The sequence below is a fragment of the Puma concolor genome, chromosome A2 (assembly GCF_028749965.1).
Source record: "Puma concolor isolate L17-30 chromosome A2, mPumCon1.1.hap2, whole genome shotgun sequence".
Lineage (NCBI taxonomy): Eukaryota > Metazoa > Chordata > Mammalia > Carnivora > Felidae > Puma > Puma concolor.
Window position 1 is genome coordinate 128,693,078 of NC_141668.1, and position 15,047 is coordinate 128,708,124.

The 15,047-nt window shown below is 39.2% G+C and overlaps 1 pseudogene; it reads right to left on the reverse strand.

The window, feature by feature from the left end:
• Positions 1-5,940: 5,940 nt before the first annotated feature.
• Positions 5,941-10,470, reverse strand: LOC147583500 (transmembrane protein 230-like; annotated as a pseudogene).
• Between the last annotated feature and the right edge of the window lie 4,577 nt (positions 10,471-15,047).

Sequence of the window (15,047 nt, forward strand, 5' to 3'; positions counted from 1 at the left end):
GCTAGCCTGGCATCCACAAGCTAAATGCAGACTAGTTTTTCACAAATAATTGGAAGCATGATTCATGCTGATTTGTGACTATGTGAAGAATTAATTCAAGGTGATATTTCATACCACCTTTCAAATCATTTAGGCATATATATATATATATATATATGAATCACTAGGAAAAATAGATATTTATTTACTTCATGATATGTCAGCTTATAACATAATCCTTTATAATTCTGGCGAAAAATTAGCTAATACGTTCTGAGAAGTATTAACTTATTTATAGTATCAGCTATTACAGATTATTATTGTAGCAGATTACAGACTATGGCCAAGTATTATATAGAGAAATGTTTGGCAAAAATTTTTAGCATTACATGAATATGTATGAGTAAAATATTATTATTGCAAAAAGGTACAGAATAGAAATACTCCTATTTAAAGATCTTTATCTGGTAAAATTAGCTTTGAATTAAAAATTCATAAGGTTTATGAATGCTAATCAAAAACATGGGAATTGTAACATGAAAATTACCTAATGGCAAATCACCTATTTTTACCCTGATTGGCCATAAATCTAACATAAATTCAAATTAAAATATAGCGACATTCATGGGCACCTGGGTGGCTCAGTCGGTTAAGTGTCTGACTCTTGATTTTGCTCAGGTTACCATCTCATGGCTTGTGGGATTGAGCCCTGCGTCAGGCTCTACAGAGCTCTGACCATCAGTGCAGAGCCTGCTTGGGATATTCTGTCTCCCTCTCTTTGCCCCTCTCCTGCTTGTGCTGTCTCTGAAAATAAACATTTAAAAAATAATAATAAAATAAAATACAGTAACAATCATGTAGAAATTATTAAGAAAATTGTTCACTTAGTAAGCTTCTGAAATATAGCTTACTTGAGCTTATTTTATTATGAAGTTTCCAAGTAACCAAAGGAAAAATGAAGGTTTATTTTTAGTTGTTTAATGATCCAAGTTATGCACAATGCAGAAGACACAAATCTCCATTTTATGCCCCAAGACCACTTACTTCCTCATGCTTAGATTTTTTTTTTAATGAAATTTATTGTCAAATTGGTTTCCATACAACACCCAGTGCTCATCCCAACAGGTGCCCTCAATACCCATCACCCACCCACCCCTCCCTCCCACCCCCCATCAACCCTCAGTTTGTTCTCAGTTTGTAGGAGTCTTTTATGTTTGGGTTCCCTCCCTCTGTAACCATTTTTTTTTCTTCCCCTCCCCCATGGTCTTCTGTTAAGTTTCTCAGGATCCATGTAGGAGTGAAAACATATGGAATCTGTTCTTCTCTGTATGACTTATTTCACTTAGCATAACACTCTCCAATTCTATCCATGTTGCTACAAAAGGTCATATTTCATTCTTTCTCATTGCCACATAGTATTCCATTGTGTATATAAACCACAATTTCTTTATCCATTCATCAGTTGATGGACATTTAGGCTCTTTCCATAACTTAGCTATTGTTGAGAGTGCTCCTCATGCTTAGATCTTAAGCCATGCTTAAGGCTTGTAATTTTTTTTTTTTTTTCAGTAGACTTCATGATCAATGTGGGGCTTGAGTTCAGGATCCTACAACCCTGAGATCAAGAGTCTCATTCTCTACTGACTGAACCAGCCAGGCACCCCAGGATAGTAATTCTTTATCTTTCTAAGTCCCATACTTTGTTTTTGTTTTTAAGGAGCTTCCATTTCCTTTGTTTACACTGAATGTGAATATCCAGAATATCAAATCATGATGATACTAACTGCAGACCCTCATTGGTCATTCTGGGTCTCTTAATTAGGTGGAACAATAGTAATGATCTTAAAGTTTCTTCTATCTCAGCATCATTTCCATTATTAATTCATTATGGCTATGCAGATCGAGTCAAGCATTTAACTGAATAAATTATGTGGATAATTCAGGCAAAAGAAATCTTGCCTGTATGCATGTGTGAGAGAGAGAGAGAGACAGACAGACAGACAGACAGAGACAGACAGAGAGAGAGAGAGAGAGAGAGAGATCCAGTCTTGAATATCAAGTTTGTCTTTCAAATTAATCAAATTTACCAGAAAATTGCTCATTTGATGGCTACATGGCTTAGTGAAAATATCATTTAATTTTCTTTTGATGACAGTGAGAAAATCCAAAGCTCATATTATTTTTTTAAAGGAAACTTATTGGCTCATTTATTTCAGAATTCCAATAGACTTTCCTGGCAGTCAGGTATGGTTGGACATATGGACTCACTCAGTAAGCTTTGGCCACTTTCTCCTTCTTCATCCCTAAGAATTTCTTCTGCTTGGCTTTACTTTTTTGTTCAGTCATTCCCTGTGTGATGAGCAAAATGGTCTCTGAAGCTACCGATGCAGAACCTATTCTCTTGGCAATCCTGGAACAAAGTGATACCAATAATGGTAACAACAATAATGATAGCTGGTGATCAGCTACATTTACTGAGAACTCACTTTATGCCAAGTCATTTTTAGGTTGTTTAATATTCATGTAGTAATCAAAAGAATTTTATGAAGAGGTATATTATTCTTCATATTTTACAGATAAGGGAAGAAAAAAATATTTTTAAATATTTATTTTGAGGGAGAGAAAGAGGGAGTGCACACATGAGTAGGGGAGGGGCAGAGAGAGAATGAGAGAGAGAATCCCAAGAAGGCTCCGTGCTGTCAGCACAGAGCCCAAAGCGGGGCTTAATCCCACGAATGGTGAAATCATCACCTGAGCCAAAATCAAGAGTTAGACATTCAACCCACTGAGCCACCCAGGCATCCCAGGAAGAAAAATATTTTTTGCTAAGTCCATGAGAAAATTTGGAAAATCTCTAATTGATCTTGTTTGCCTAAATTCCTGACAGAATCTATAGCTAAGGAAGATTTTACATAACGGGTCCAGCCCAGTTCAAATTCCACCCTTACGACCAGGGAAAATGTTCAGTATTCTCCAAAGAAGAGAGGGAAATGTGCTAAAACTACCAATCCTTTACAAGTTAACAACTGAATCAGGTCATGATCCAGATCTAAATTTCAATGGCTAAACTTGAACTTAATAAATTATCATTGACTGTCATAACCAAGACATTGCAAGAAAGGCATACAAAATTAGGAATATAATTTATACTCTACATTTAAGGAGTTAAACAGATAGGTGGGGGGTGATAAATAAAACATGCAGAATTATAAGAAAAAGGGTAGGAACAAAGGACACATGAAGGGTAACATAGGATAAAATTGCATGCAATAGAAATAAAAACAACAATAAAACAATCATAGTATTGAAAACCTATTATATGCAGTACACAATTAATCAAGGTGGCAGATACTTACATTTCACACATTATCTTGAAGAAGTAGCTGAGGCTGAGATAAAATATTTAATTCATACAAGGTAACATAGCTACAAAATTATTGAGCCTGCATTTGATCCAGGATATCAGACTCTATGATGCTCTGTTAGTGATGGCTCTAATTCCTGAATAAAATAGGACATGGATGGGGCGCCTCGGTGGCTCATTTGGTTTAGTTTCCGACTTTGGCTCAGGTCATGATCTCACAGTTCATGGGTTCAAGCCCTGCATCGGGTTCTGTGCTGACAGCTCAGAACCTGGACCCTGCCTTGGATGCTGTGTCTCCCTCTCTCTCTGCCTCTCCCCTGCTCTCTCTCTCTCTCTCTCTCTCTCTGTCAAAAATAAATAAACATTGAAAAAAAATTAAAAATAGGACATGGATAGAATTTACTTAATTTAATTCAGAAAAAAAACACACCTCAAACTATCAGCATTCTTTATATCTCATATATTTAAATAAATCTTTAATATTGTCCTCCAAGTTTGCGATTTGTAATTCTGACTTGTAATTTGTCATTCCAACTCCAGGCTATGTACAAATGCATTTGAAGTTACATTATAAGAAAAATAAATTTCTTTAGTATTCTACCTTAAATTCAAAACATGAGCCCAGAAACAGCATTAGTTATAAAGAAAATTAATGAACACATTAAAAAAATATCCTGGTGATATTGCTACAGTCCATGTGAAATACAACCGCAGAAAGGACCACCATATATCAAAACAGAAACACATTTTGCTAAGTTGGTAGGGATGATGTGTATATCTTTTTTCATAGCTACTGTTTAAAGACCAAAAGGTCTATTTTCAGATTGTGGCACGCCTCCTTTAATGTCAGATAAAATGTTAAGAACCACCCTTTGAATTTTCAAAAAGCTATCTTATAGTCTACCACTGCAGAGTTCATTGGGTATCAGCTAGTGCTTTTTATTTGCAAACCTGGAGCTGGGAACAATTCAAGGTCATGTCACTTGGCAAGGAAAAACTGAGAAACAGACTACCCTGTGCAGTGAACTTCAGGAATAAGTTCTAGTTCAAATTCGAAGACTGGATAATTTGCTATGTTAGCACACTATCCCAGGGTACACTTTATAAAACCTGAGGATTTTATCAGCTTAAAAAATTACACCTTTAAAATTTGCTTTCAGGTGAAGTGAAACAGTCTCTGTCTTTGCCTAGGAGGAAGACAGTAATGACTTTATATTATCAATGTTTTGTTATTACTATTTGTATTTTTTAGATTTCGGCGTTTTAATTTCTTTTGAATATGTCACTTTTTGCAAGCTAGAAAACAGAATCAAACTAAGGCAGTCTAGTCCTCTAGGGATCTAGGCCGAGTTTTGTGATCTTTTTTAAAAATTTTTTTTTTCAACATTTATTTATTTTTGGGACAGGGAGAGACAGAGCATGAACGGGAGAGGGGCAGAGAGAGAGGGAGACACAGAATCGGAAACAGGCTCCAGGCTCTGAGCCATCAGCCCAGAGCCTGACGCGGGGCTCGAACTCACGGACCGCGAGATCGTGACCTGGCTGAAGTCGGACGCTCAACCGACTGCGCCACTCAGGCGCCCCAGAGTTTTGTGATCTTTAGCAGATGACATCATAATACAAGGTGCTAGCAACAGGCTTGTAATTGGTAAATAATAACCACTTATCTACATTCTTTCCCCTCAGAAAACAGCCAAAAGTCCAGCCCTTAAAGGCATGATATACAGAACATCATGAACAACAAAGAACAGAATGACCCAAATTGTATGCTGGCCAGTTTACTGGTGGATCAAATCAAGCTGACCAAGGACTGGTGAACAGAGACAGTGTTTACCTTTTGGAAACTTGCTCTGAGGTTAAAAAAAGTCCTGGCTACTGTTAATAAGGAAGCAAGTAAAAAATATTAACAGATACACCCACACCAACACTTGTTTTTGCCAAGGTGTTCCACTAGAACACAAAGTTAGAGATGCGTACACGGGTAAGAGACTCAAATGTTTTCAAAATGAATTACTAATGATATGCAATTTGACATACTAAATTCTTCCATTTCCCGCCAGAACAAATTGACAATGAGGACTATTTAAAAGAAATGCTCGGGGCGCCTGGGTCGCGCAGTCGGTTAAGCGTCCGACTTCAGCCAAGTCACGATCTCGCGGTCCGTGAGTTCGAGCCCCGCGTCAGGCTCTGGGCTGATGGCTCAGAGCCTGGAGCCTGTTTCCGATTCTGTGTCTCCCTCTCTCTCTGCCCCTCCCCCGTTCATGCTCTGTCTCTCTCTGTCCCAAAAATAGATAAACGTTGAAAAAAAAATTTTTTTTAAATAAAAAAAAAAAAAAAAAAAGAAAAAAGAAAATAAAAGAAATGCTCAACTCCAAAGAGGAAGGTAGCAATGACACTTTCCACGACAGAATAACCTCCTGCTTTCCCACACCACTAATGTTGCTACTCTTGCAAGATACCTATACATGTGGAAAAACTTGTCAGCTTTTGCCAGGGCCAGAAGATGAAAACTAGAGTGTGTCCTAATCAGTTAATTTGTTATTGTAAGCTCAGCTGACATCTTGGGGTTGGACCCATAAAATCTGGCCATTTTTCATTTATCATCTGCAAAGTGCAGAACTCCTTAGCCCTTAGTCACAGTTTCTGCTCAATATCTTAAAGCTGGGCTCAGTCCCATCTGTGACTCATCCCCTCAGGGTTGAGGATGGGTGCTACTCATCAAAATCCGGAATGTCATTGTAGGAGTAACACTGGTAGCCTTTGGATGCATAGTAGGCCATGCGCAGGTGGTAAAATTCTGGCAGGAGCACCAGGGTGCCAAGGATCAGGACTGGACAAGCCTGTTTTCCCTCCCCCGACTCCCCACTCCTTCGCTGATATAGCCCACCAGCAGAAGGGAGCCTATGGCAATGAGAAAGTCACCAATCCAAACCAGGGCTGTAGCAAGCATAATGACCTTATATGGGATCTTAGTAGGGCTTTTTTTTTCTTTTTTAATTTTTTTAATGTTTATTTATTTTTGAGAGAGAGAGAGAGAAAGAGAGAGAGAGAGCGCGCCAGCAGGGGAGGGGCAGAGAGAGAGGGAGACAGAGAATCCGAAGCAGGCTGCAGGCTCTGAGCTGTCAGCACAGAGCCCAACACAGGGATAGAACCCACGGACTGTGAGATCATGACCTGAGCCTAAGTCGGTCGCCTAACTAACTGACTGAGCCACCAGACACCCCAGGAGGGCTTTTCTTAAACTGAAGGTCAATGTAGCCATTATCTGTGCTGGAGAGCCTTGAATATTTCACTTTAGTATTGAGGATTCCAGCAGCCAGGATGTAGGAGAGAGCATCATAACAGGCTGACACAGCTACAGTTGGAGAGCCGCACTAAGCCACCCGTGCACCAACAGCTCACTGCCCATTGGCAGCAGAAGCACCTGAGTCCTCATGGTATGCCTCACCTAACTGCCCCCTCGCCCTTCAGTATACTATCAATATTTTATTTATTTTTTAAAGGTTATTTATTTCGAGAGAGATCGTACATGTGCGAGAAGGGCAGAAAGAGAGGGAGAGAGAGAATCCCAAGCAGGCTTCATGCAGTTAGCACAGAGCCCAGTGCAGGGCTCATTGCCATGAACTGTGAGATCATGACCTGAGCTGAAATCAATAGGCCATCGCTTAACTGACTGAGGCACCCATGCACCCCAATGTTTTACAGATCATTTTAAATTTGCCTACATGTGTTAAGTGCACTGATATCTAATGCATCCTCTACGACTATATCTAGTACTGTGATATTTTGCATAATATCTAAAAACCATAAACATAATCATAAAGACACTAGGAAGATCTTATGTGCCAAGAGTGTCCGGAAGAGGAAATCTATGGGGGCCTGTTGATAGCCTGTTGATGGCTCTGTGTGGATAAGACAACCAGTCCAATGGCTGTATCTTTTACTATGCATCCTGCTGTCTGCAGCATTCTATTGCACTGTCAACTCAGATTTGCAAAGGTGAAAAGGGTAATGGTACCAGAAAGATTCAAACAAAGTTTCCACCAATTCATTAAAAAATCAATTTGCAAGCAAAGAGAGGATATCAGGTATTAGTAACCTCTTATTTATCAAGTTAAATGAATCCATTTTTTTTAATATCAAAGAACTGATCCTGCAAGTAGGGTAATTTCAGACATAAGAATTGCTTTGATTATTGTTTTGTTTTGAACCTATCCTCACATGAAGTTTTTCCTTACAAGATGGTGAAGGATATTGCTTTTGGAATAATAATTCAGAGGAAAAAAATACCAGTATGCTTGTTTACAAGCATACATATGCTTGTATATATGGACACATAACAACTTTCTGGGGTTTTCTGGCCCTTTCAGTTTTTCAATTTCACATTACCTTGGATTGAGGATACATAAAATTTAGGCAAGGAAGAAATAGAATAATATATATAACATAGTGTGGTATGCTATAACATACTTTTGTAGTGGGAACACTTAAGCAAATGCATATAAATGGGCACAATTGTAGCATATTTATTATATATTAAGAACAGTGGGCCATCTGGCATTGAGAGGTGTGTTGGAGAAGAGCGGTAGCAAGAAGAGAGGCAGTGGATGAGGAGTATTCAGAATGAAGCAAAGGAGTTTGTATTTATATGAATTTCGGTTAGAGCATTCATGGAAGATTAAAGTGACAGCAGAAGTGTCATGGCTCTAGAAGTGTGACCTTTCATGATGAGTAAATGGATTCGAAGAGAGAGAGGAGCCAAAAAATGAGCTAGGGAGATACTGCAATGATCCAAGCATGATGTTGATACGGGGGCAGGATGGGGATGGAGGGCGTGATATACAGGAAAAAATACTTCAAAGACAAAATTGAGAGAATCTAGTGTTTTTATTCCTTGTAAGGAAACCCTAAACTAAGGATTCAAGTTGGATGGAAAATGGGAGAGAAGTCTTCATAGAAGCACCAACTCTGAGATTTGGGGCTCATCATCTTTTCCCTTGAAACTCCATTTTTTTTACACCTGTAAAACACATTACCAACAGAGGCTTTCAGCTCTGAAATGTAGGTTTCTAGAATACAATACACTGGAAGAATGGCCAGAGTAAAAATGCACTGAGATAAAGAAAAGGTAAGAATGGGTAGTTGTTTGAATAATAATACATATAATTGAGCATTTAATATGTACCAAGGATTGTATTAATTAAAAAAAAATTTAGTATTCTCTTTAGTTCTCATAACATACCAATAAGAGAAGAGGCAGATAAATAAAAGAAGAAAGGAGGAAAACCAAATAAAGAGAACTACTTGTCAAGTGAGGCAGCAAAGTATCCTCCGGGGAAAGATTAGACAAACTGAAAGGGTAGAAATCTGAGGGTTTTGGGGAATGTGGAAGTCTCCATCAAGTCTGGCTGAAGTGGCTTGGGGTTTAGTTTAATATGAACTCGATGATATCTCTTGTTTATTTCACTCCCAATGGCTCATCTGAAGAGAAAGAGCAGTGACACCCATCTTAGCGTGCACTTACCAGCAGGGTTGTGAATCTTCTTTTTTTCTCCTACTTGCCAACCACAGACCACTAAATTCCTGTAGCTGCCTCATTACTACACCATTTCAGCAGCAAATGCATTGTTTTGCACCTTTCTTGACCAGGAGCAAAGTAGGGAACAATTCTTTAGGTGACATTAGCACTTGAACTTAGATTAACGATGCCAAATCTGATTTATATTGTCTTTCCCCAGCCATATGATCTAGCATTCTCCCTGCCCTTTCACTGCGGCTGTACATTAAGCTGCATGCTTTAGAGGTTTTCTCCAACAACTCCCAGACCACTTTCCTAATCAGTATTCAACAGTATCTTTCCTTTCAGCAGATGCACATTTTCTTCTCCCTTTGTTCTTATATTTATTCTTCTAAGTTTTATTGACATCAACTGCCTTTGTTGTTTATCAGCCTACTTTAAATAATGACCACAAGACCTAAAAAAATATACATTTAAGTTGCTCAATAGCAAAACACACAAAACTGTTTATAGAAAAATTAAGAGAAAAAATTTACGAGGGATACTTAAAAAAAGACATTGTTCTTCATTTGGATGATCCAATAGTGACAGAATTTTCAAAGTTTTAAGATTTATAGTGGAATCTTGTGTTAGCCCCTTCATAAAGCATTTTATGTATCTAAGTGTGTATAAAATTATTTTAATCAAAATAGGGACAGTGGCTTCAATTTATTTTTGGAAGATGAAGAACTAATACATTCTTGCTTTATGAAGTTATTATAAGACTTACTTTTTGAAAAAAGGTCTGCATATTATATTTTAAAAGACAATTTGTTGCAAAAGCGTCATTGAGTCAGTCTTATATAAAAATCATTTTCAATTTTCTTGATATGAAAACGTGAAAAGCTTGATGAAAATCAAAGAATATGAGATGTTGGTTAAAGATAATCATCTTTTCATTCCAGGCTCACAGACTGTGCCAGGGAGAAAACACAGGCAAACAAAAGCATTAAGTCCCCAGGCTTCCAAATGAGGAATAGTCATGATCACAATCCGTCAGTTCACTCAAGTAGTGTTCACAGTGACTCACCAGTTGAATTCTGGCTCTAATTGCCATTACTCAAACTATGCCTATTTATCACCAGACAGGACAAAATGGCTGTCTTTGTAGCCCAGCTTTACAGCAGCACATTTGCCACAATCAGCACTTGTGGCTGTTCTCAATTCATGCTTCCAAGAATACAAATTGCACTGAATGGTGAGAAATAGCAATATGAATAATTCTTAAATTCTAAGTCAATCAGATTATGCATCCATCCATCCACCCATCCATCTAATGTATATGTGGTAGACATTGTCCTAAATGTTGGGAATAAATGGTGATTAGTCAACTTCATTCTCATTTTGGCTGTGCTGAAATTAGAAAGATCCCAGAGAAGATATTCATGGACTCAGCTGATATGTCACATTGTGACCCAATTATTCTGCAGTGAGTGTGGTGTTACGTGAATAACCTAAGGAGGTATGAAACCAAGTTGTCTATCAGCCTCTTTACCTCTGTGACCACAGCACTGGTTTGAACTGCCATCATGTTTGCCTGCATTACCTCAATCACTGTCTCGGTGGTCATCCTTCTTCTCTTTTATCCCCATCCAGTCCAATCTCAACAGAATCACTAGAAGGATCTCATGAAAATATGTCAAATCGTGTCACTCTTCTGCTCTTCCAATGGCTTCCATCTACCTTGGAGTAAAAGTCAAAGTTGTCACAGGGTGCCTGGGTGGTGCAGTTAGTTAAGCATCCTACTTCAGTTCAGGTTGTGATCTCACAGTTTGTGAGTTCGAGACCTGTATCAGGCTCTGTGCTGACAGCTCAGAGCCTGGAGCCCGCTTTGGATTCTGTGTCTCCCTCTCCCTCTGCCCCTCCTCCACTTGTGCTTAGTCTCTCTCTCTCTCTCTCTCTCTCTCTCTCTCTCTCTCTTTAAAAATAAAGAAATCTTAAAATTTTTTTTAAGTTAAAGTTGTTACAAAATGCTTATAAGTGTCCTAAGAGATCTTCACTCTTAGCCTCCTGTTATGTGTCTAATCTGGCTTCCTCCCTATCTCTACTCTCTTCTCTCCTCCCTCCACCAGCTCTCTTTCTTTGAATAGGTATACTCTTGCCTCAGGGTTTGAACTTGTTGTTCCATCTGCTGGATCACTTTTATTCCAGATATCCACTTGCATGGCTCCCTTACTTCCTTAAGGTTTTCACTCAAATGTTCCCCTTCTCACAGAGAGCTAACATGACTAGCCTATTTCAATCTGTACACAGCCCAATCTCATTCATCAGGTTCTTGCTAGCATTTCCCTCCATCCTGGTTTCATTTTACACCCCACCCAAAATACATGATAACAATTGAAAACATGACTTGCTTTATTTTTTGCTTTTCTTATCTTTCCTTTCTTACTAAGATTTTTTTTCTGTGTTGTTGTTTTCTGAATTCCCATGAATAAGAAGAGAACTTGATGAATCATGGGCTTTCAACACATATGTGTGAAATGCATGAATCTTGGGCCACTATCCAATGCTTCTGTCCAAGGAGTCCATCCAGGAAATTTCTCCTGCAAGTATTTCATTGCTAAATCAAAGCCTATTTGTTCTCTAACTAGATCATGTGCTCTCCACATCAACTCCATATCAACTCCATTTCTTTATTGGATTCCTTTATTCATTCAAGATGTATTACTGCATCAGGCACTTACAAGGTATCAACTATGAGATGAACTCCATGTGCTATGCTGGGAATTCGGTCAAAATGTGCAGACTCAGCTCTCCAATATCACAGTCCTGGTAAAGACTTACATACACACCACAGGTGTAGAATATACAAAGTGTTATTTTGGAGGTCAGCCTGCTACTTCTGGAGCACAGTGGGGGAAGAAACTAGCTTGGATATTTAGGAAAGACTCCAAAAAAGAAATTATTTTGATATAGGCTTGCAAACTAGCAGTCAGCAGGCTGATTCCAGACTACAGATGTATTTAATGCAGCATGTAGAATGTTCTCTTTCTCCATTAAAATAATTAAATGATAAATATGTATATTCATATACCTGGATTTTAAAATGGGATGCTTCATATTAAACTATGGATTTCTGGGGCACCTGGTTGGCTCAGTCAGTTGAACATTTGACTCTTGATTTCCACTCAGGTCATGGTCCTAGCGTTGTGAGATTGAGCCCCACATCAGGCTCTGCGCTGAGTATGGAGCCCGCTTTAGATTCTCTCTCTCTCTCAATCTCTGCTCCTCTCCCGCTCTTCCGTGCTCCCAATCTCTCTCTAAAAACAAACAAACAAAAAAGAAACAAACACACCAAAAACAAGACAAAATACTCCACAGAACTATGGATTTCTAATTACTACCCCGGGCCCCCCCAAAATTAAAGGAAATAGAAGATACGACAATACTGTAGCCATATCCCACACAGCAGTGATGAGCCTAGGCTGATCATTATGTTTCCATCAAAATTCTTTTGTCTAAAAGAACAACCAAGAAGAGAGAAAATGTTAAGAAAAAAATGGGATGGAGCATATCTCTTGTTGCAAGAGTTATTTCTATGTGTTTAATATGCATCCACCAGCACATTCTTCTCATTTGCATTGTTTCTCTGTCCCTGTAGGCATCTGAGATTGTTTGATGTGATGTAGACCTTGAAAGATGAGTCAGGAAGGACACTGCAGGCAGAGAGAGAGCAGCAAGGTCAAGAAGAAGACGTTATTCTCCGAACACATGAGTTGCTGGAGACAAGAGAGTGTGGAAGAAGCAGTGAGGAGTAAGACAATGAACAAAGGTTGTGACCACATTAGGAAAGCCCTTTTATAAAATGCTAAAATATTGAGTTTACCCTTTAGGCAAAAACTGAGGCAAACCTATTTTTCAAGCTGTGGAATGAGTTAATCATTAATTCTGTTAGCACTGTGAATTAAAAACTCATAAATGAAACTGAAAATGAAGGTCTGAGGCATTTCCTGTAAATTTAGGCGCACGAACTTGATTAGAGCTCTTTCAGCTGCTTGAAGGTGTTTTGCTACTTTCTGGTTCAAGAGTATATTGTGATATGTTTGAAGCTACGGGAAATAATGGACTTTAGTACATTTATTGTACTAACACTAATTCGCACTTCAGTTTACAAACTGAAATTAAGATACAGTGAAGAGGAACATACAAAGAAATGTATGCACTGTGTGCACGCACTATTGATGGGCACTCAAAAGCTGTTCACGACCCCAGGCTCCCTTGCTGCTCCTATATCAAGGTTGAGGGTAAACATCCACCACTCACTTCCACCTCTATTTACGGGAGCCCAAGTGACACAAACAAATGTCTTCCAGGAAGACACAAGAAGGTATTAGCTTCCCTAATAAAAAGGAGAGGCATGTCTGGCATAGACCTCCTTCTTCCTCTCTCCCTTTGTCCCTGTCAAATGCCAGGAGATGACTGGCATTCTGCTTTCTTGGCAGCCCTGAACATTTTCAGCTACTGAGCCTCTCTCTGGCTTCTTGTTATGTGAGAAAGAAAAAGCTCTCTTTATTTAAGCCAATTCTGATTCCTGGCTGCCTTAGGCTATCTCTAAGATGTCCCTCAATGGTCTTCACTCTCTGGTATTCCAATGTTTTTGTAATCTCTCCCCTTGGGAGTGACTTAGACCTAGTGGCTTGCTTCTCAAGAACAGAGTATGTTAAAAGTGAAGGGATGTCACTTCCAAGATTGGGTTACACATGACCATGGATTTCATATGGGGTACTCTTTCTTGCTCTCTGGATCACCTATTTTAAGGTGTCATACTGGGAGCTGTTCTTTGGAGAGGCTCACATGGCAAAAACATTGGTGTCTCTGGAAAAACCCACAGGGACTCAGGGATTGAGGCTACCCAACAACCATGTTAATGAGGGAGCATAAGGCAAGCTGACAAGGTGGCAGACACCCACCACCCCCAGGTGGGATATGTGCGACATTCCCTGGGCACTCCTGGCTACCCAAGAACAAAGGAAAGGGGAAAAACAAATGGTTAACTGATGGTGATCACAGTCCTGCAGGACTTGAGTCTCCATCAGTTTACATATATCTTAGTAAAGTACAAGAAAAAGGCAATCATCAATAGTCCAATCTCCAGGAACCTGTAGACTCAGTTTCCTGGAGCCCCAACCCTTCTCTCCATAGTGTCTGGGAACAAAGGCAAAAAGGAAATGGCAGGTAAAATTAAATTTCCTTATAACCTGCAGCCCGTTGACAAATACTTGAGGCTGGCAGAGTAAAACGTTTCTCCATGACCTCCCACTGTCTTAACGTTAATGCTTTGCTAGAGGGAAAAACAACATTAGCTTGACAATAGCTAGGCCTATGGGATCCTGGGAGTCTTCGTTAGCATATGAAAATCTCTTTGGAAACTTCATCGGGACTTTACTTCCCCCAACCCCATAGTATATAATCAGTCTCTTCATGGTCCCAAGGCAGCTCTTTCAGCCCACAGGTCCTGTCCCTGTGCTTTAATAAAATCACCTTTTGTGTTTTTTTTTTAACTTTTTTTTAAAAATTTTTTAACATTTATTTATTTTTGAGACAGGGAGAGACAGAGCATGAACGGGTGGAGGGTCAGAGACAGAGGGAGACACAGAACCTGAAGCAGGCTCCAGGCTCTGAGCTGTCAGCACAGAGCCTGACATGGGGCCCAAACTCACAAACTGTGAGATCATGACCTGAGCCAAAGTCGGATGCTTAACCAACTGAGCCACCCAAGTGCCCCAATAAAATCATCTTTTGGAACAAAAGTCATCTTCAAGAATTCTTTCTTGGTTGTCGGCTCCAGACCCCACTATCACCCCAAAAGACTCATCAGTGTGAGAGGGCTAAGAAGCAGATCCTCCCTCAGCTGAAGCTGGACACAACTGTAGTCCCAACTGATACCTTGATTAGTCTTGGGACAGAGCCTAAGCCGCAGGTACCCAGCTCGACTGTACCAAGATTCATGACCTAAACATGTAAGATAGTAATATTTATTGTTTGAAGTTGCTAAGTTTTGGGACAATTCATTATGCACCAAGAGATAACTGATACATAGACTGACAATAGAATGACTAAGAGAATTAAAAAAAAATACTTATACAGGAAGAGACCAGTTTCACCAGAAACAGAAAGAAGTGGAGGCCAATATTCACTCATTTTAAA